Source organism: Gracilinanus agilis, chromosome 3 (assembly GCF_016433145.1).
Source record: "Gracilinanus agilis isolate LMUSP501 chromosome 3, AgileGrace, whole genome shotgun sequence".
NCBI lineage: Eukaryota > Metazoa > Chordata > Mammalia > Didelphimorphia > Didelphidae > Gracilinanus > Gracilinanus agilis.
The window spans coordinates 57,936,817-57,958,296 of NC_058132.1; the positions used below are offsets into that span (position 1 = coordinate 57,936,817).

At 43.1% G+C, this 21,480-nt stretch overlaps 1 protein-coding gene across 1 annotated transcript in view; it reads left to right on the forward strand.

The window, feature by feature from the left end:
• Positions 1 to 21,480, forward strand: part of ALPL (alkaline phosphatase, biomineralization associated) — a 77,791-nt gene that overhangs the window by 28,853 nt on the left and 27,458 nt on the right. The window lies entirely within an intron of this gene.

The following is a 21,480-nucleotide window of genomic DNA, read 5'->3' on the forward strand; positions in this document are numbered from 1 at the left end:
AGTGCTGGCGCCGGGCACGGCGGGGGCCCCTACCTGGCGGCTGGAGTCTGGGCCCAGCCGGGCGGTGGCTCTTACCTGGGGCTCTAGCGGCGACGAGTGCGGGGCAGGAGGGGCTGCTCCTCGGCCCGGCCCCTGCCCCGGCCCAGGCCGAGTTCCAGGCGGGCGGGCCGGCGACTCCACAGACTAGTCTGGGCTCGGACGCAGGAGCAGACACCGGGCTGGGGTCTGGATCAGGGTCCGGGATCCGGCTCAGGCAGGCTCGGCCTCACTACTACCTCCTCTTCTCTCTCTCTTTCTCTCTCTCTTTCTCTCTCCCTCCTCACCTTCTATCTTAGAATTCATACTCAATATTAGTTCCAAGGCAGAAGACCAGCAAGGGCTAGGCAATGGGGTTAAATGACTTGCCCAGAGTCACATAGCTAGAAAGTGTCTGAGGCCAGATTTACTTACATATTTTGTTATGAACATTCCTCAGAGCGTACTCTGATGGATCCCAGGGCTAGCACATGTGTAAGAACAGCCTTACCTTCTGGGAGCCTGACAGCAGCATAAATCCTTTGGCCAATATTCCCACAAGTTGAATCCTCCCATTCCTTCCCTATGTTCCCAGAAGCCTGGCAGTACTTACTTTTGGGAATTTTTCTCTCTGGCGGGGGGAAATCATAGTAAGGGACTTTTTATTAACAATCTAATGTTGTTCAGTGGACTCTTCATGACTTCATCATTGTCCATAGAGTTTTCTTGGCAAAAGCCCTGGAGTACTTTGCCATCTCCTTCTCCAGTAAATTAAGGCAAGAAAGGTCATGTCACAATCTCATAGCTAGTAAGTGTCTGTGGCCATATTTGAATTCAAGCCTTCCTGATTCAGCTCTCTAGTCTAGTTGCCTGCAGCTACAACCCTTGTTTTAGAGATGAGGGAAACTATAGCCCAGAGAGAGAATCTGTTCCTATTAACATAGGCTCTATCAACCTCAAAAATCTCACTCTAAAGACCTTTGTCATTGCCATTACACAATGCTGTCTTTCATAATTACACACTTATTTTAAAACCTTTAAGGCTGAAGCATTGAACGTCAGATACTCACCACTATCAAGAAAGTGTTTTGGAGGGGGCAGCTGGGTAGCTTAGTGGATTGAGAGCCAGGCCTAGAGATGGGAGGTCCTAGGTTCAAATCTGTCCTCAGACACTTCCCAGCTGTGTGACCCTGGGCAAGTCACTTGACCCCCATTGCCTACCTTTACCACTCTTCTGCCTTGGAGCCAATATTTTGACTCCAAGACAGAAGGTAAGAGTTTTATAAAAAATAAAATAAAAATAAAAAAAAAGAAAGTGTTTTGGGGTTCAAATCTGGCCTCAAACACTTCCTGTGTGACTCTGGACAAATTACATCAGTAACCACAGTTGTAAACTCATTGGAGAACCCACAAAGCATGTGAACAATGCCTGAACTGCCAACTTAGTTGGCAAATGTTTGAAAACTAAAATTCATGAATGCCTAATCTTAAAAAAAACCCTTTCTTTCCTTCCTTCCTTCCTTCCTTCCTTCCTTCCTTCCTTCCTTCCTTCCTTCCTTCCTTCCTTCCTTTCTTCCTTAGTAATGACTCTAAGACAAAAAATTAAAATCTGAATTAAAAAGGGGAAGGGAAAAGAAAGCCTTGCCATGTGTAGGGTCAGGCACAAAGTATCAAAGAATATTGGGACCATTGAAAAACAAAAAATCAATGAATGAGGGAATAAATGAAAAATCATTTATTAAATGCCTGCTGTGTGCTAATCTCCAAGAACACCAACAGAAAATGTGAAACATTCTCTGACTTTAAGAACTTACATTCTTATTGGGGAACTATTACTGTAATTAGAAATGGTGGTCAAGGAAGTTGGTGTATAGGTTTGGAGAGTTACTGAGTGGGAGCCCTAATGGGGGAGTAGGTTGATACATCCTTTCTAAGAATAATGACAGAATTGATTTGGCTATGGTTTAAGAACTGGAAAGAATGGCATGGGAGTGAGGAGGGGGAGCTAGCAGAACCGAAGCCTGCTGACAAGTGAATGCCCAAGGAGTGAAACCTGGGTGGAACTAGGCTTAGACATGGTGAGCAGCTGAGTTGACCACCTGGGCAGGAATTTCTAGGAATGAAAAGGGCTCAGCCTACCAGAACAAGCCTACATACTGCAGCAGGCCCTGAGCACATTCCTTTTTTTTTTTTTTTTAACCCTTACATTTCATCATAAAATCTCTATCCATTGAGCCACCTAGCTGTAACTTTTTAATATATTAAAAAAAATTTTTTTTCAAATCATTACCTTCTGTTTCAGTTTTAATTCTAAAAGAGAAGAATGACAAGGGTTAGGCAATCAGGGTTAAGTGATATGCTCAGATTCAAACCCAAAACTTCCTGACTCTAGGCCTGGTACACTATTCACTGTGCCTTCTATCTGCCCTCTCTGAACACACTTAGAACACAATGCAATTTGGTAAATTTGTTACTGGAACAAAATCAAATTTGAAGAAGGACACTGCATTAACTCAGATAACATTGTTTAGTAGAAAGAGTACCAGATCAAAAATCTGAAGACCTGGATTGCTTGTCCTACTTTTGCCCCCAGCTTACCATTAGATGTAGAGAAGTAACTCAACTCGGGGCTACAGTTTTCTCATCAGTGAAAGAAAGATATTGGACCAGATCACCCCCAAACTCCTTCGAGTTCTAATAATTTGTGTCTAAGGTCCCTTCATGGTTAATGCAGAGGGGCTTAGAAAGAGGGACTTATCCCTTAAAGGTCAGAGAATGAGAGCAATCAAGCCCACATGGTTTAGAAGTGAAAGAGAATGGCACAAAATAGAGATACTAGATTTATGTTATGCTGAGTCAAGCTGGACTCTAGCCATCTGGAGTTTGACCTATGGGGTTGTACTCTGACCAGCTGGCTGCATGTGGGATGTTTTGGATGGCTGCCTGTGGTCAAGAGCTCTTGAGGGGGTGCCGAGCTGTATTCCCAGATCCAGTGAGTGCCTAAAGAGAGTATGTCGAATTGACCTCTTGGGAATCAACAGATGGGACTGTTCAGAGAGAGGGACCTTTGAGTACTTTCCTAACAACACCATCTAAGATGATAAATGGAGAAGGGAAAAGATCTGCTGCAAAGAAGTAATGTTGGACCAATCAGTGACTGAGATGAGAAAGAAGTACACACACTCACATTTTTCCATAAGAATATGACTTTCCTAAATGGATGGATTTGGGTAGGAGAATCAATCCTCCCATCCTAATGGAGTCAAATCATGCTGAATTAGAATTGAATTCTTGAATACATTTTGGTCCTTAAAAGTTATTTTGGCTTTGAAATTGGGTGAAAATGCTATCTATTGTATTCTCAAAGAAATTATTAACATGATTTTCTAGCAAAAAATAAGATCCTCACTAACTTATGGAGGGGGGAAAAAGAGGGGAAGGAAGGAATAAAAAAAAAACACAACTTACAAAAGCACCAGAGAAGGAGACAGATAGGTGGCTCAGTGGATAGAAAGTCAGGCCTGGAGATAGGATGTCCTAGGTTCAAATCTGGCTACTGTGTGGCTCTGGGCAAATAATTTTATCCCAGTTGCCTAGCCCTTACTGCTCTTCTACCTTAGAACAGATGCTTAGTATCAAGACAGAAGGGTTTTGGTTTAAAGATAAGCAAATTATTTCCTCTTTGGGCTCTTCATGACTCCCAGGATGGACTTCTTTTTCTATGATGACCCCCAGGATTCTTCTTCCCCTAAAAGATCCCTTTTCCCCTCCTAGACACCCCTTCTTCTGATTGGAAAATTCCTCCCGGAGTCTCCATTTTAAGGAAAGTGCCCAGGTCAGCCAGGTTCAATCTTCCTTTTATGATGTCCCATCCCTCAACACAGGGACTCTCTTTTTCCTCAATTTTCCTCAATTTCCCTAGACACTTAGCATACTGTGTAATCAATAGTTGTTGATGTTGAATTTCTGAAAAAAAGAGATGAGACCACTAAGGGCCCCTCTGCCTCTGATTATGTTCTAAGACCCTTCCCTTATGAGAGAAATGACCACCTACTCAAAAGAATCTCCAACTCTGTCAGAGTGTCATTTATTTCACCCTCCCAAGAGTGTTCCAGCCAACAAGCAGGTACAAAGTATGGAAGCAGGCAGCCTCCTTTTATCCTAGTCCCTGACACAAAGATAGTCCCTTCTCTCTGTCCCTTTGGCTGGTTACTTGAGAGTTACAATCTTATCTCAAAAGCTAGCTAATCAGAATGCACAATTACAAAACAAATTATCTTAATTATTCAAGTGGGTTTTAACCAATTAACATAAGGACTGGTTTTTTTTTTTTTTTTTGTCTATCTGCATATCCTGTAATCTTTTAATCAGTCAAAACCAGGATGTTTCAATCCTATCTATCTGCATTAGGGCTTAGGTTGGGACCTCCTTTTGATGGAAAGGCTCCCTGACTCCATCTTGGTGATTCATTGAGAAGAGTCTGCCATCTTTCTGAACTTCATCTCTCACACCTTACCTGGAGCTTACCACAGAAGAGTGGTAAGGGCCAGGCAATGGGGGTGAAGTGACTTGCCCAGGGTCACACAGCTAGGAAGTATCTGAGGCCAGATTCGAACCCAGGACCTCCCATCTCTGAGCCTGGCTCTTTATCCAATGGGCCACCTAACTGCCCCCTTCTTTTTTTTTTTTTTCACTGAACCACCTACCTTGGCACCTTTCAACTGTTTTCTTAGCTGAAATCTTGTCTACCAGTTTAGGAGTTGTTTGTATTGGAGGTATTAGAAGAATTGTGGCTCCATTGCTATAGACTTCGAAATCACAAAGTACTTCATTGTCTCCTTCCATCTTGCAAATGTCTCCCCACTTACACGAGAGGTGAAGGGGCTGATTTCTTTGTCCAGAGTCTCCCAGTTGCTGAGTTTTAGAGTTGACCTGGAAATTTGGTCTTCTGACTTTCATGTCCAATAAACCGGGAACCATTTGACTAAGAAGTAAAACCAGTAGTTGGGGATTTGGGGGGACCCAGATGAAAAAGGAAGGGGCAGTGTAAAGTTGCAAGAGGAGTGCAAAGACTGGGGAGTAGTCATTGTTGAAGAGGACCAAAGATAAAGTCTGTGTACCTGGGGCATCTAGGTAGCAGATGGATAGAGCGCTAGGCTTGGAGGAGTCTGGGAGGACCTCCATTCAAATATGGCCTCACATATATCCTAGTGGTGTAACTCTGGGTGAGTCACTTAGCCCCCATTGCCTAGCCCTTCCTGCTCTTCTGTCTTAGAATTGATGCTCAGTACTGTGGGAGGAGAAACACAGAAGAAAAACAACTGCTTGAACACATGGACTGATGGGGAGATTATTGGGGATGTAGATACTAAATGATCATCCTATTGATGATATATAATACACATTATATATCATCTATATAATCTACATCATCTATATATCATCTATATGATAATATAGAAATAGGTCTTGATCAATGGTACATGTAAAACCCAGTGGAATTGTGTGTCAGCTAAGGAGGGTTGGGGAGGTTTGGGGGGAGGGAAAGAACATGAAACATATAACTATGGGAAAATATTCAAAATAAAATTTTCAAATAAATAAAAAAAGAATTGATGCTCAGTATTGATTCCAAGACAGAAGGTAAAGGTTTAAAAAATAAATAAATAGAATAAAGTCTATATACCTTCTGGGAGGGTTGAGAATATCTGAGGCTTGAAACAGAAAACCCCACTGTTCCTCAGTCAATAAGCATTTCTATGCTTTATTATATTCCGAGGGGCAGTGCTAGTCCTCTGGACATTCAAAGACAGGTGTGATGTTCATAAAAGAACTAAAGAGAAGCAATCACTGAGGGAAGAAACTAGCCTTAGTGTTTGGGAGCCTGGGAGGCTGGAGGAGAGGGGAAAGGGGGTGGGGGGTGGAGATCTCTTGCAGAAGGTGGGATTTAAACTTAGTCCTAAGGAAAGTCAAAGGCAGAGGGGAAGAGGGGGAGTATTCCAGACACAGGGCGGACAGAGGCATGGAGTCGGGAGATGAGTTAGCAAATAGAGGAACAACTAAGCAGGCAAGTGTAGGAGGACCGATTGGAGAGGCTTGGGAAGGAGATAAATGTAAATCTCTTCTTCCAAAATCTGCTTCCAGCTGGATTAGGTTTCCTGATCTTTCTTAAGACTTAGTCATGCAAGGAAAACAGTAAGGTAGCACCTGTGTTGGGGAGGTGCTATTGGAAAGGCTTCAAACTGTTTCCAAACCAAACACTTTGGACATCTGCAAGAAGGTCTAAGGATTTCTGAGTTGGACGAGGTCCTTTAGTCACAGGCAGCATGTGTGTGTGATCCCAGACCAATGGGTGCTCGGGGCAACTTTCTGTACATAATAATAACAGGTAGCCTTTCCTGAGCAATTTAAGGTTTGCTGAGCACTTTGCAAATATTATCTCGTTTGATCCTCTCAACAAACTTAGGAATTAGGTGCTATTTATTATCCCTGTTTTATAGATGAGGAAACTGAGGCTAGGCGACTTGTCCTGGCTCAACATAGCTAGTAACTGTCTGAGGTCAGATTTGAACTCGGGTTTTTAAAAAACCCTTGCCTTCTGTCTTAGTATCAATTCTAAGACAGAAGAAGGGCGAGAGTAGGCAAATGAAGTCAAGTGACTTGCCCAGGGTCACACAATAAGTTTGGATTTGAACCCAGGTCCTCCCACCTCCAGATATGACACTCTGTCCACTGTGCTACCTACTTGCTCCTGAAAGCAGGTATTCTTGACTCCCTGTCAGGAAGAACCCAAAATATCTGAGTCAAAAGGATTTTAGGAAACCTTCATTTTTTTTTTTTTTAACCCTTGTACTTTGGTGTATTGTCTCATAGGTGGAAGAGTGGTAAGGGTGGGCAATGGGGGTCAAGTGACTTGCCCAGGGTCACACAGCTGGGAAGTAGCTGAGGCCGGGTTTGAACCTAGGACCTCCTGTCTCTAGGCCTGACTCTCACTCCACTGAGCTACCCAGCTGCCCCTGGAAACCTTCATTTTATGGAGGTTTTTCACCCATTCAACTCAGCCCTTCCTTCCACATCATTTGAATGAGTACATTGTTCTTCTGCCATGGGAGAGCCTACCCACCAAGCATCCTGGATAAGCCACCTCGGGATGGAAGATTCGCTCAGTAATTCCCAGGGAGCCAAATGGGGACTATCTAGACAGGGCTTAAATCCCCAGATGATGCTTCTTCTGCCCTAGCATGTTTCAGAGTTATCTTCCCAGGGCTCTCCTGAGTCTGGGTTCTCAAGAAACACAGGCTCCTTCTATTGTCTATTCATTCATTCCTAGGGATCCCCCATTAAGGGGTAAGAATACAGATCACCTACACACAGAATGAGTAGTCCGTCTTTTCCATTCCTTTTATTATGGTCAACCTATTATTTTGATGGCCTCCTCATTTGCTGGTTTTGGTCCCACACTCTCTGGACCATATATTTTTACTCTTACCTTGTGTCTTAAAATTGATACTAAGTATTCCAAGGCAGAAGAGCTGTAAGGGCTGGGCAATGAGGGTTAAGTGACTTGCCCAGGGTCACACAGCTAGGAAGTGTCTGAGGCCAGATTTGAACCCAGGACCTTCCATCTCCCATAAGCCACCCAAATGCCTTTAGTCCATTTGTTTTCATATCAACCCTTTAGGTGAGCAAAATGCAATACAAGAAGATAGTGTCAACAGGGAAGGAGGAAGCCTCCTCGATACTGGTCCAGACTTTGCCAGATAAGGGATCTTGGGCAAGGTACTTTTATGGCCCGCACAGCAAAAATAATTGATGGAACTGAAAAACTTGAATCCATGGCAATTTTAGATTTCTTGCCTATAAAATAAAGAAGTTAGAGTAGATCGGGGATCTTCGCTCTTTTCTTACCTATGAAATAAAGAAGTTAGAGTAGATTGGGGATCTTCACTCTTTTTGTGTCCTAGACTCCTTCAGCAGTCTGGTGAAACCTATGTGGGCCCCTTCTCAAAATCATATTTTTATTTATTTATTTTTATTAAAAAACACCTTACCTTCCATCTTAGAATCAATACTGTGTATTGGTTCCAAGGCAGAAGAGTGGTAAGTGTTACAATTAAAGAGAGGTAAGGGTAGGCAATAGGGGTCAAGTGACTTGCCCAGAGTCACACAGCTAGGAAATGTCTGAGGTCTGATTTGAACCCAAGACCTCCCATCTTTAGGTCTGGCTCTCAATCCATTGAGCTATCTACCTGCCCCCAGAATCATGTTTTTAAAAGCATAAAATAAGATACATGAGATTACAAAAGAAACCCAAAATTGAAACACAATTATCAATTTTTTAAGGTTACAAAGTAACCAATCTAGGTATCTATTTATCATTTAATATCTCAAACAAAAGACCAAGTCAAGAACCTCTAGACAAAGACAATCCTTGAGGTCCCTTCCAAATCCCATCTTCTAGGTAAATCGCAGCTACCACCATCCCATATATGATTTGCTCTCAGGCTTCATAGCTCCAGTACTTAGTTTGGGTAAATTATCCAGCCCCAGAGTGGATGCTCCCAGTTGAGGATCCTTTGGGTGGGGTTATGGAGCCTTATCTCAAGGAACATCACATCCCTGAAACACTAGGTCAGCACTGCACTGGCTGGTCTAAGGTCACCAGAGCATCCCACCATATGGCACTCTAGGGTAATGTCCAGCTGCTACAGACCTCAGCACTTTCATACCACGCTTCCCCAGAGGCAGTTGTCTGGAGCTCACTCTTCATAGGAGAGTGTGGAATGAAAACATCTCTTTTCTGGGGAAGAAGAGGGGTGATCCCAGCAGAGTGCAGAAGGGGAAGTCTGTAGGTCCAGGGGAGGAAGGAAGAAGAGGGGTGGTGATGGCTTCCAACTCTAGAACGCCATGATCCCATCATCCTGGTCAGGTAGACATGTCCTTCCTTTCCCCTCCTAGCTTCTCAGCATCCTCAGCTGAAATGAGGATGTTCCAATGGGCATCAAATCACTTTGGAAAGCTCTTCAGGTCCAGGTGTGATGATGTCTGTAGTAGGAGTTGGATGAAGGAGTCTGGGAGGCTTCCTGGAAGAAGTTGAGTCAGGAGCAGCCTCACTGGACATGGCAGACCTCAATTCAGATCCCTCCTATGACACTTAAGTAGCTCTTTGACCCTGGCTAAGTCATTTGCCATTTCTCAGCCTCGGTTTCCTCATCTGTAAAAATTGGAGTAATAACAATAGCAATAATAATTAGGAGGATCCAATGAGCTAATGGAAACCTTTGTTGTTCAGTCATATCCAATCCTTTGTGACGCTGCTGAGGGTTTTCTTGGCAGAGGTGATGGAGGGGTTTGCCATTTCCCTCTCCAGCTCATTTTATTTTTATTTAATTTTTTTTAAATCCTTAACTTCCATCATGGAGTCAATATGTGGAAGACAACTATATATATATATGTATATATATATATATATCTACAACTATATATATATATATACAATTTTTTAATGTGTGCTTTTACTTTAGGTAAGGACCCGTGATTTAATTAGTGTAGGGGACTTCGGAAAAAGAAGTTCTCTTTAATATAGAATTTATTCATATTTATTATATTCCTATAATAATTTCCTCTGCAAGTTAGGTTGTCTGAGAGCCCTGAGTCTGAGACCACCTAGTCATTTGGGGCAGAGGTGGAACCCACACACCCATTTTGCTTACGCTCAGGCCAGGCCTCTATCTACCACCACATATTGACATTCTCACTTAAAAAAAAATGAATGAATATATATATGAGATAGCTGGGTTGCTAAGTGGATTGAGAGACAGGCCTAGAGATGGGAGGTCCTGGGTTCAAATCTGACCTCAGACACTTCCTAGGTGGGTGACCCTAGGCAAGTCACTTAACCCCCATTGTCTAGCCCTTACCTCTCTTCTGCCTTGGAACCAATACTTAGGTGGAAGGTAAGGGTTTAAAAAAAAAAAAAAAGACTTGGCATAGTGTGCTCCCTTCTCCCTTGTGCAGTCTTCATTTGAACAGAATGACCCAGGACTGAATGTTCCTTTCCCAGACTCATTTGGAGGAGTCCCATGTGCCTGTGGAGTGATGACTCCCTAAAAGCATTATCTTTGATTCCTCCCTGGCTCCAGCCTCCTTTCACCTAATCAAACCCTGACTGTTCATTCTCCCCAAATGGGATGACAAAATTGTCACTGCCTGAAACCTTTGAACAACAACCAAAAGTTCACACTGGCTCCTCTGATCCTCCTGACAATTTTGTGAGGGAGAAGTTATTATCATGACTCCCATTTTACAGATGAAAAAACTTGGGGCTGAGAAAGATCAAGCGACTGTTCTGGTGCCATCCCCGTTGTGGGGACCACCATCGTTCAGACCCAGGGTCCGGGGTGACAAGATTCGGGGTCACTGGCAGTGCCGATGTCCTCATCCTCATTTTACAGCGAGGCTTGATAATGCGCCCCAAATCACATGCCTAGTGAGTGACGGCTGATATTGGAACGCAGGTCTTCTGACTTCTTTCCCAAGTCAACAGTGAGGTCAAGATGACGACTTCTGCCTTCTGGACCTGTGAAATGAGGAGGTCTTGTCTGGCTCTCCCACCCACCAAGGGGTTAGAGCATTCTTGATTCTCGAGTTTCTTCCAAGGGACGTCCCTTGTTCTGTTCCGCACTGTCTGAAACATTTTTGTCGGTGCCTATTTTTCAAATTTATAGGGGCAGCCAAGTGCCACGGTGGATAGAGCACCATATGTTTTCACTCTTACCTTCTGGCTTACAATTGCTACTATGTATTAGTTCCAAGTGAAGGAAGAAAAATGAATGGAATACTCCAGATAATTTTAAATTAAATGATTTAATAACACAAAAAAATAACATTTATTTATTTATTATAATATATCTATTATTTATATTATAAATAAAAAATAAACAAAAATGAGAGGGAAAGAGATTCCTTCAACCAAGAGCCAGAGACCCACACCTGCCACACTTTAACCAAAGCAAAGCTCAAGCTCCCCAGAAAGAGCCCCGTGGCATGGGTCTCAGCCAAATTTATCTCCCAAGCCCCTGTGCGTCAAATGAGGATGTACTTAAAAGGATGCTGGGAATGTAGCTCAGGTGTGGCAACTCTTCCACCTGCACACAAGGCAGAAGGATGGTAAGGGCTGGGCAATTGGGGTGAAGAAACTTGTCCAGGGTCACAGCTAGGAAGTGTCTGAGACTAGATTAGAACCCCAATTGCCTAGCTCTTGCTTCTCTCCTGTCTTAGGATGGATGCTAAGATGCAAAATACGGGTTTTTAAAAATTATAGTTGACGGGGCAGCTGGGTAGCTCAGTGGATGGAGAGTCAGGCCTAGAGATGGGAGGTCCTAGGTTCAAATCCAGCCTCAGACACTTCCCAGCTGTGTGATCCTGGGCAAGTCACTTGACCCCCATTGTCCACCCTTACCACTCTTGCACCTAGGAGCCAATACACAGAAGTTAAGGGTTAAAAAAAAAATTATAGTTGAAGCAAAATTGGGAACATCTTGGCAAGACAATGTTGAGATGGGTTCTGCTTATTTCACTCTGTGTCGGTTCAGGTAGATTCTTCCAGCTTTTTCTGAAATTATCTTGCTTATCATTTCTTATACCACAATGGTATTCCATCTCCAACATATACCACAAATTATCCAGCCATTCCCCAACCAATGGACATCCCTTCAATTCCCAATTCTTTGCCACCATAAAAAGGGCTGCCATATATGGATATAGAAGTAGGAATGTACTAATAGCTCATATAATTATTTGAGGTTTGCAAAGCATTTTAGAAATATAATCTCATTTAATCCTCACAACAACCCTGAGAGGTAGCTACTTTTATTATCCCCATTTTACAGCTAAGAACACTGAGGAAGACAGAGGATAAGTGCCTTGCCTAGAGTCTTATAGCTAAGACCTGATTTAAACTATTGTCTTCCTCATTCCAGGCCCAATATTGTCTCTACTGTTACGCTTCAGTGCCTCTAATGTAATGGGGATTAATGTAAAGCCTTATTTGGGTTCAAAAAATCTAGATGGAGGTGTGGCTGAATCACAATTTATCTGCCAAAAGACAATGGCCATTATGGCTGAATGGGTAGTCAATTTGGTAGAAAAGCTAATACAATTATAAGTTGGCAGAAATAAAGCAGGTGTCCTCTGTCTGCCCTGGTGAGACCACATTTAAAGGATGGTGTTCATGGTTTTTTTAAAAAATAAATTTTATTTTTTTCAATTACACGTAGAAACAATTTTTGGCAGTTTTTTTTATTCAAAGATATTTACTTTTCCCAATTACATGTAATAATAATTTTCAACATACATTTTCCGAAATTGTAAGATCCAAATTGTCTCCCTTCCCCTCCTTCTCTGTCCGCTCTTGGAGATAGAAAGCAATTCGATCTGGATTATACATGTGTTATCGTGCAAANTATATATATATATCTACAACTATATATATATATATACAATTTTTTAATGTGTGCTTTTACTTTAGGTAAGGACCCGTGATTTAATTAGTGTAGGGGACTTCGGAAAAAGAAGTTCTCTTTAATATAGAATTTATTCATATTTATTATATTCCTATAATAATTTCCTCTGCAAGTTAGGTTGTCTGAGAGCCCTGAGTCTGAGACCACCTAGTCATTTGGGGCAGAGGTGGAACCCACACACCCATTTTGCTTACGCTCAGGCCAGGCCTCTATCTACCACCACATATTGACATTCTCACTTAAAAAAAAATGAATGAATATATATATGAGATAGCTGGGTTGCTAAGTGGATTGAGAGACAGGCCTAGAGATGGGAGGTCCTGGGTTCAAATCTGACCTCAGACACTTCCTAGGTGGGTGACCCTAGGCAAGTCACTTAACCCCCATTGTCTAGCCCTTACCTCTCTTCTGCCTTGGAACCAATACTTAGGTGGAAGGTAAGGGTTTAAAAAAAAAAAAAAAGACTTGGCATAGTGTGCTCCCTTCTCCCTTGTGCAGTCTTCATTTGAACAGAATGACCCAGGACTGAATGTTCCTTTCCCAGACTCATTTGGAGGAGTCCCATGTGCCTGTGGAGTGATGACTCCCTAAAAGCATTATCTTTGATTCCTCCCTGGCTCCAGCCTCCTTTCACCTAATCAAACCCTGACTGTTCATTCTCCCCAAATGGGATGACAAAATTGTCACTGCCTGAAACCTTTGAACAACAACCAAAAGTTCACACTGGCTCCTCTGATCCTCCTGACAATTTTGTGAGGGAGAAGTTATTATCATGACTCCCATTTTACAGATGAAAAAACTTGGGGCTGAGAAAGATCAAGCGACTGTTCTGGTGCCATCCCCGTTGTGGGGACCACCATCGTTCAGACCCAGGGTCCGGGGTGACAAGATTCGGGGTCACTGGCAGTGCCGATGTCCTCATCCTCATTTTACAGCGAGGCTTGATAATGCGCCCCAAATCACATGCCTAGTGAGTGACGGCTGATATTGGAACGCAGGTCTTCTGACTTCTTTCCCAAGTCAACAGTGAGGTCAAGATGACGACTTCTGCCTTCTGGACCTGTGAAATGAGGAGGTCTTGTCTGGCTCTCCCACCCACCAAGGGGTTAGAGCATTCTTGATTCTCGAGTTTCTTCCAAGGGACGTCCCTTGTTCTGTTCCGCACTGTCTGAAACATTTTTGTCGGTGCCTATTTTTCAAATTTATAGGGGCAGCCAAGTGCCACGGTGGATAGAGCACCATATGTTTTCACTCTTACCTTCTGGCTTACAATTGCTACTATGTATTAGTTCCAAGTGAAGGAAGAAAAATGAATGGAATACTCCAGATAATTTTAAATTAAATGATTTAATAACACAAAAAAATAACATTTATTTATTTATTATAATATATCTATTATTTATATTATAAATAAAAAATAAACAAAAATGAGAGGGAAAGAGATTCCTTCAACCAAGAGCCAGAGACCCACACCTGCCACACTTTAACCAAAGCAAAGCTCAAGCTCCCCAGAAAGAGCCCCGTGGCATGGGTCTCAGCCAAATTTATCTCCCAAGCCCCTGTGCGTCAAATGAGGATGTACTTAAAAGGATGCTGGGAATGTAGCTCAGGTGTGGCAACTCTTCCACCTGCACACAAGGCAGAAGGATGGTAAGGGCTGGGCAATTGGGGTGAAGAAACTTGTCCAGGGTCACAGCTAGGAAGTGTCTGAGACTAGATTAGAACCCCAATTGCCTAGCTCTTGCTTCTCTCCTGTCTTAGGATGGATGCTAAGATGCAAAATACGGGTTTTTAAAAATTATAGTTGACGGGGCAGCTGGGTAGCTCAGTGGATGGAGAGTCAGGCCTAGAGATGGGAGGTCCTAGGTTCAAATCCAGCCTCAGACACTTCCCAGCTGTGTGATCCTGGGCAAGTCACTTGACCCCCATTGTCCACCCTTACCACTCTTGCACCTAGGAGCCAATACACAGAAGTTAAGGGTTAAAAAAAAAATTATAGTTGAAGCAAAATTGGGAACATCTTGGCAAGACAATGTTGAGATGGGTTCTGCTTATTTCACTCTGTGTCGGTTCAGGTAGATTCTTCCAGCTTTTTCTGAAATTATCTTGCTTATCATTTCTTATACCACAATGGTATTCCATCTCCAACATATACCACAAATTATCCAGCCATTCCCCAACCAATGGACATCCCTTCAATTCCCAATTCTTTGCCACCATAAAAAGGGCTGCCATATATGGATATAGAAGTAGGAATGTACTAATAGCTCATATAATTATTTGAGGTTTGCAAAGCATTTTAGAAATATAATCTCATTTAATCCTCACAACAACCCTGAGAGGTAGCTACTTTTATTATCCCCATTTTACAGCTAAGAACACTGAGGAAGACAGAGGATAAGTGCCTTGCCTAGAGTCTTATAGCTAAGACCTGATTTAAACTATTGTCTTCCTCATTCCAGGCCCAATATTGTCTCTACTGTTACGCTTCAGTGCCTCTAATGTAATGGGGATTAATGTAAAGCCTTATTTGGGTTCAAAAAATCTAGATGGAGGTGTGGCTGAATCACAATTTATCTGCCAAAAGACAATGGCCATTATGGCTGAATGGGTAGTCAATTTGGTAGAAAAGCTAATACAATTATAAGTTGGCAGAAATAAAGCAGGTGTCCTCTGTCTGCCCTGGTGAGACCACATTTAAAGGATGGTGTTCATGGTTTTTTTAAAAAATAAATTTTATTTTTTTCAATTACACATAGAAACAATTTTTGGCAGTTTTTTTTATTCAAAGATATTTAATTTTCCCAATTACATGTAATAACAATTTTCAACATACATTTTCCGAAATTGTAAGATCCAAATTGTCTCCCTTCCCCTCCTTCTCTGTCCGCTCTTGGAGATAGAAAGCAATTCGATCTGGATTATACATGTGTTATCGTGCAAAACCTACTTCCATATTGGTCATTGTTGTAAGAGAATACTCCTAAAAAACCAACCCCCCCCCAAAAAAATGGTAAATAGACTAATGAGAAAGATAATCTGCTTTGATCTGCTTCCATCTGACTCTAGCGGTTCTATATCTGGAAGTGGGTAGCAGTATTTTTCTCTGGATCAGTTCACGAAGACTTTTCCATTTTTTTCTGAAATCATCCTGCTCATTGTTTCCTATAGCACATTAGTATTCCATCACCAACATGTACCACATTTTGTTCAGCCATTCTCCAAAGGATGGGCATCCCCTCAATTTCCAAATCTTTGCCACAACAAAAAAAAGCTGCTATAAATGTTTTTGTATAAGTAGGTTCCTTTTTTTATGATCTCTTTGCTATATAGACCCAGTAGTGTTATTACAGTGTTATTGTAATGCAAAGGATACACATTGACAGTTGTTTTCTGACATTTTTTGATTCGGATTCCTTCCTTCCCCTTCTCTCCAAGGAAGTAAATAGTCTGATGTAGGTTAAACCAATTGATCCTTTCATGCATTTCCATATTCCTCATGCTGTGGCAGAAGACACATATCATAAATACAATAAAAAAACTCATAAAGGAAATAAAATGAAAGATGGCATGCTTTGATCTGTAATCAGACTCCAATAGTTCCTTCTTTGGTTATGGATAGCAATTTTTAACATGATTTCCTTCGGATTTTCTTGGGGCCTTGTTTTGCTTTCAACAATTTAGTCTTTTACAATTGATCATCCTGCAATATTTCTATTACTGTATACATTGTTCTCCTGTTTCTGCTCACTTTACTTTGCATCAGTTCATAGAAGTCTTTCCAGGATTTTCTTGTTCATCCTGTTCATCATTTCTTGTGGCACAACTGTATTTCATTATAAGATGGTGTTCATATTTTGAAAAGGCTGTGGGGGCAGCCAGGTGGAAAGAGAGCAAAGCTTGGAGATTGGAAGGTTCTGAGTTCAAATCTGGCCTCAGACACGGTCTAGCTGTGTGACCCTGGGCAAGTCACTTAACTCCAATTGCCAAGCTAGTCCTTACCGCTCTTCTGCCAATATCTAGTATTGGTTCTAACACAGCAAGTAAGAGTTTTAAAAAAAGAAAAAGAAGGAAATGGATAAACTAGAAAGCCCATGGAGGAAAAAGGTATTCAGGAAAGTAGAGAGTTTTGAGGTGAAAAGGTCATGGAAGGAATTAGAGATGGTTAGCCCAAAAGATAAAGTCTCAAGCAAGATCACAAGTTGTCTTCAAACACGTGAAGGACCAGCCCAAGGGTCACAATGACACACGTTCTGTTTCTGCCCAGAGACATGACAAGAATAGATAGGTGGAAGTTGTAAGGAGGCAGATTTGGGAAAATATTTCTACCCCTGCTGTTTTCTCATAGTCTATTTTGTAAATTCTCTTTCAAGCACTAAAAGTTCTAAGTGCTCAACTCTTATACCTCATCAACTAAAGTCTCCAAATTTTGTGTTCTAAGGTCTCTCCCAGCTAACATTCTGTGTTCTTAACATTCCATGTTCCTTCTCCACCATTCCTGCCCATCTGGAGTATCAGACATTCACTCTTGTGTCTTTTGTGAGTCATAAAATCTATGAATCAATCTAGATATGAAATTAAAGAGCCACAGCATCCAAGTACCCATTAATCTGGTCTCGGCTGAAAAAGCATTTCAGTATTCTTTTTTGCTTGAGCCTTTCCCCTCTGACCTTGGTGATATACAAAGCAGGTAATGGCTGGACCTAATAAGCTGGAGATCAGTTTTGAACTTAAGTTCAGGTCTAGGAGTCACTGGGCTGGGACAGGTGGGGCTGGGGGTACAAAGGGAATGTTGAGACTCAAAGGGAAACTTAGCATCTCCTCATGTTCCACCTCCTCTAGGAAGCCTTCCTTGGTGACTGTGAGCTCTAGAGATCTTGTTTCCTTCTTGTAGGCTGCCCTCAATATTCACTGTCCTACATAGTACCTTAATTATTTTATTGGCCAGAAAAATTGGTCAGAAACAACGATAACCATTCTCTTTTATATAGAACTTTAGGGTTTGCAAAAGACTTTACAAATATCTCATTTTATCCTCACAACAACCTTGGGAGGTGTTGCTAATATTTATCCCCCTATTACAGATTTGAAAAATGAGGATGACGGAGGCAGCTAAGTGGTACAGTGGTTGGAAAGCCAGGTCAACAGATGGGAGTCACAGGGTTAAAATCTAGCCTCAAGACACTTCCTTGCTGGATGAACCTGGACAAGTCACTTACCCCTCATTGCCTAGCCCTGACCACTCTTCTGTTCTAAAACCAAAATACTGTATTGATTCTAAGGAAGAAGCACAGAGTTTGGGGGTTGTTGTTGTTGTTGTTGTTGTTGTTGTTGTTGTATGAAGGAAGGTAAGTGACTTGTCCAGGGCCACCCGGCTATTAATTGGTATCATCTACTTGATCCTCCAGGCCTGGGAACCTGCTGGTCTCCAGCCAATGCTCAGGGTACAGAGTCTGATCGGCTGAGTACTCTTCTTTAGAGCAATGAGCTCTGGTCATGGGGCAGGGGGAAAAAAAAAGCTGTTTGTTCCCTGTCTACTGTTACTTTGGACCCCAAATGCCCCAGGTCAGAGGAGGACAGGGAAAGGGTGGGGGAACACTGAGAAAAAGTTATATTTCAAGCCTCAAGATCAGAGAGGGAAAACACAAGCAAAGAGAACATTGAAATGTTTTTTCAGCAAAGTTCAGCTTAATGGCAACATCTCCTAGATTGACTTATAGACGTTATGAAACAGCTGACTTGCAAAAGCCAGAGGAGCGAATGTCCAACCCTCCAAGTGGACAGGAGTCATGGGGAGGGGTCATGTCTTAGAACACATGTTTGAACTCAGTTCTTCCTATCCATTGAGACCAGATTATGAACAGGAATCCTTCTCTCCATCACGAATTGGCCTTCATCTTGGACAAGTCACCTACACAAGGGAGTATCTAAGGTTCTAGCTCTATACTAGCTTCTAAGTTCTACACTGGACCTATACTAAGCTCTATAGTAGAACTATGGTTCTAGCTTCTATACCTTCTATACTCTGAGCCCTCCCAGCTCCGATAGTCTATCCTAAGAGTCCCTCCAGCTCTGACACTCGATATTCTTAAGTCCCATCAAGTTCAGTTTTTTCAAGGTTCTAAAGTCTCTATCAGGGTTGGCACTCTGTGTTCTAACATTCTATGTTCTATAGTCACTTCCAATCCTCTCTGCCATAAGGCTCCTCTCTACCATTGTATTTTCTGAAATTCTTTGTTCGAACAGTCTCTGAAGCTCTAGGGTGGGAAGACATTTAATAAATATGTTAGATAGGATTGGATAAAGAGCAGTAATCTAACTCTTAAGAGGTCTGCCCAGAGAGTCTGGTCCAGAAGGTCTGTGGCTGGGACTCCTGGGTCTCTGGACCTCTGGATACTGTGGCTCCTTTGGACTTGGACCCTTTCTAGTTTCTTCATATGGACTCAGGATCCTCAAGAGAAGGGTTCCCTCACCTCAGTGCCGAGGTCAGCTTCCCTGTTTTGCCAAAGAGTGGGGCTCTGTGGGAGAGATTGGAGGAATGTGCTGACGGCCACAGTCCTTTATCACCTTCATGAATCAGTCACTTGGTCAAGGTGGCTTGCCATGGACCTGCCCTGATGGCCTCACAGAGATATAGAATTGAACACATGTCATGGAAAGAGTTTGGAGTCAGGAAGACATCAGCTCAGATCCTAGTTCTGCTACTTTACTAGAAGGGACCTGATCAGTCATTTAACTGCTTTAGATCCGTTTCCTCATCTGTAAAACAAAGTAGTTGAAACAGATGGTCTTTGAGGTCCCTTCTAACTCTGACACATTATTCTAAGGGCCCTCCAAGTCTGGACATTCTGGGTTCTAAGAGCCCTCCTACCTCTGACATTCCATGTTCTAAGGGCCCTCCTAGCTCTGACATTCTGGATTCTAAGACTCCTCTCAGCTGATACTCTGTGTTCTAAGGGCCCTCCCAGTCTGGATATTCTGGGTTCTAAGGGCCCCCCTACCTCTGACATTCTGGGTTCTAAAATCCCTCCCAGTTCTGACATTCTGTTTTCCAAGATCCCTCTCAGCTCTTATATTCTGTGTTCTAAGGTCCCTCCTAGTTCTGACATTCTGGGTTCTAAGACCCCCTCTACCTCTGACATTCCATGTTCTAGGGGCCCCCTCCCAGCTCTGACATTCTGAGTTCTAAGATCCCTCCCAGCTCTGACAGACATATGATCCTTGTCCTACCCTCCTCACAGTGTTGATATGAAAATAAAATTAGACAATGGGATGTGAAAGGGACCTCCATTTGCTCCAGTGATTCCTAATTTCCTAGGTGCGGCATTCTTACCATAGCAAACTGTTCCTCTATTGCTTTTTAAGGCAGCGTTCATAAGTTGCCATAGCAACTTGAACTTTAGTCTTGAAGATGGCAGCCCTGCCAACGTTCACCCCTTCTGTTTATGCCCTGAGCTGATCCTCTGCCAGCGCTGCTCACCGCTCACTACTTTCTCAGTCTTTAATCCCTCCCTTTCATTCTCTGACATCTACAAAAATGCTTAAGACTCCGTGTCTTGCTGAAGCTTCCCCTTGACCCTTCCTTCCCCTTAAACTACCATTCTAGGCCTCTTTCCTTTCATCTTGGAGGCAATACTGTATATTGGCTCCAAGGCAGAAGAGTGATAAGGGTAGGCAATGGGGGTCAAGTGACTTGCCCAGGGTCACACAGCTGGGAAGTGTCTGAGGCCAGATTAGAACCTAGGACTTCCCATCTCTAGGCCTGGTTCTCAATCCACTGAGCTACCCAGCTGCCCCCTGCTAGCTATTATTTCGAAGCAGGATCAAGTTGGCTTTGGAGTTGGGAAGCCCTGGGTCCAAGCTTTCTCTCTGAGATAGGTCTTCCTATCCTCCAAACGGTGCTGATCTCCTTTTTCTCATCTAGGAGTTAGCTCCATTAACGAAATACAATTCTAGTCCTTATACCCATTTGACAGAACAGCATATTGAGGCACAGAGAGGGAAATTAAGGTGTCTGAGACCACCCAGAAAGTTAGTGGCCAAGTTGGACCAAGGACCCAGCTCTCTCCTGCATCCCTGCTCTGATAGTCTCCTCATTCTCTCTCCCTCCACCTGGTGACTTCCCCTGGAATCCTGAGCTGTGAGAGCTGTGCTGAAGGTCAGATGTCTTTGTCTGACCCCTGAGCCGCCTAATCCCATAGTATTATCCTCCTGAGATAAAGTCTCTTAGGGGAGGTGCTGAATCTGCACACGGGCCGTCCAGAAGCCCTTCCTGAGCCTCACTCGGCATCCCTTTCCAAAGGGTGGAAGCTTTTAGAGGTTCGGAGTTTGGAGAAGCCCCGGCTTCCAGGCCCAGATCCCAGCATGGCCCTCCTGTCCCGGACTCTGGAGCTGGCCCTCACCACAGGCCTCAGCCTCCTGTTTCTAATGCTAATCCTAAGCCTTCTTTGTTTCTTCATTTGCCGCCTGGCCAGGCCCCTCAGGTAGGATGTTGCCTTGTCTCTGGCTCCCTCTGACCCTGGGTTTCGCTCTTCTCTCTTTCCTGTCCCTCTCTTTTCTCCTTCCCTCTTTCTTCTACTGTCTCTGGACCTTCCTCCTTCTCTCTCTTTCCCCCAGCCCTAAGATCTTTTACTTTCCCCATCGTCTCTCCGTCCCCTTCTTCCCCACCATTTTTTAAATCTTCTCCCTCTCTTCCCAAAGATGTCTTCATTTTCCCTCCTTTGTGTTCCTAGAGAGATAAGAGAGAGGAGGGAGAAATGGGCATCTCTGAATGACAGGTGGAAGGACCCTTAAAATACAAAATGTCAGAGCTGGAGGACCTTTAGAACCCGGAATGTCAGGCCTGGGAAGGCCCTTAGGACACAGAGTATCAGAGCTTGGAGCCACCTTCATAGTCGGCTCCTTCAGATGACCAGACAGAGGCTCAAGTACAAACTGAGAG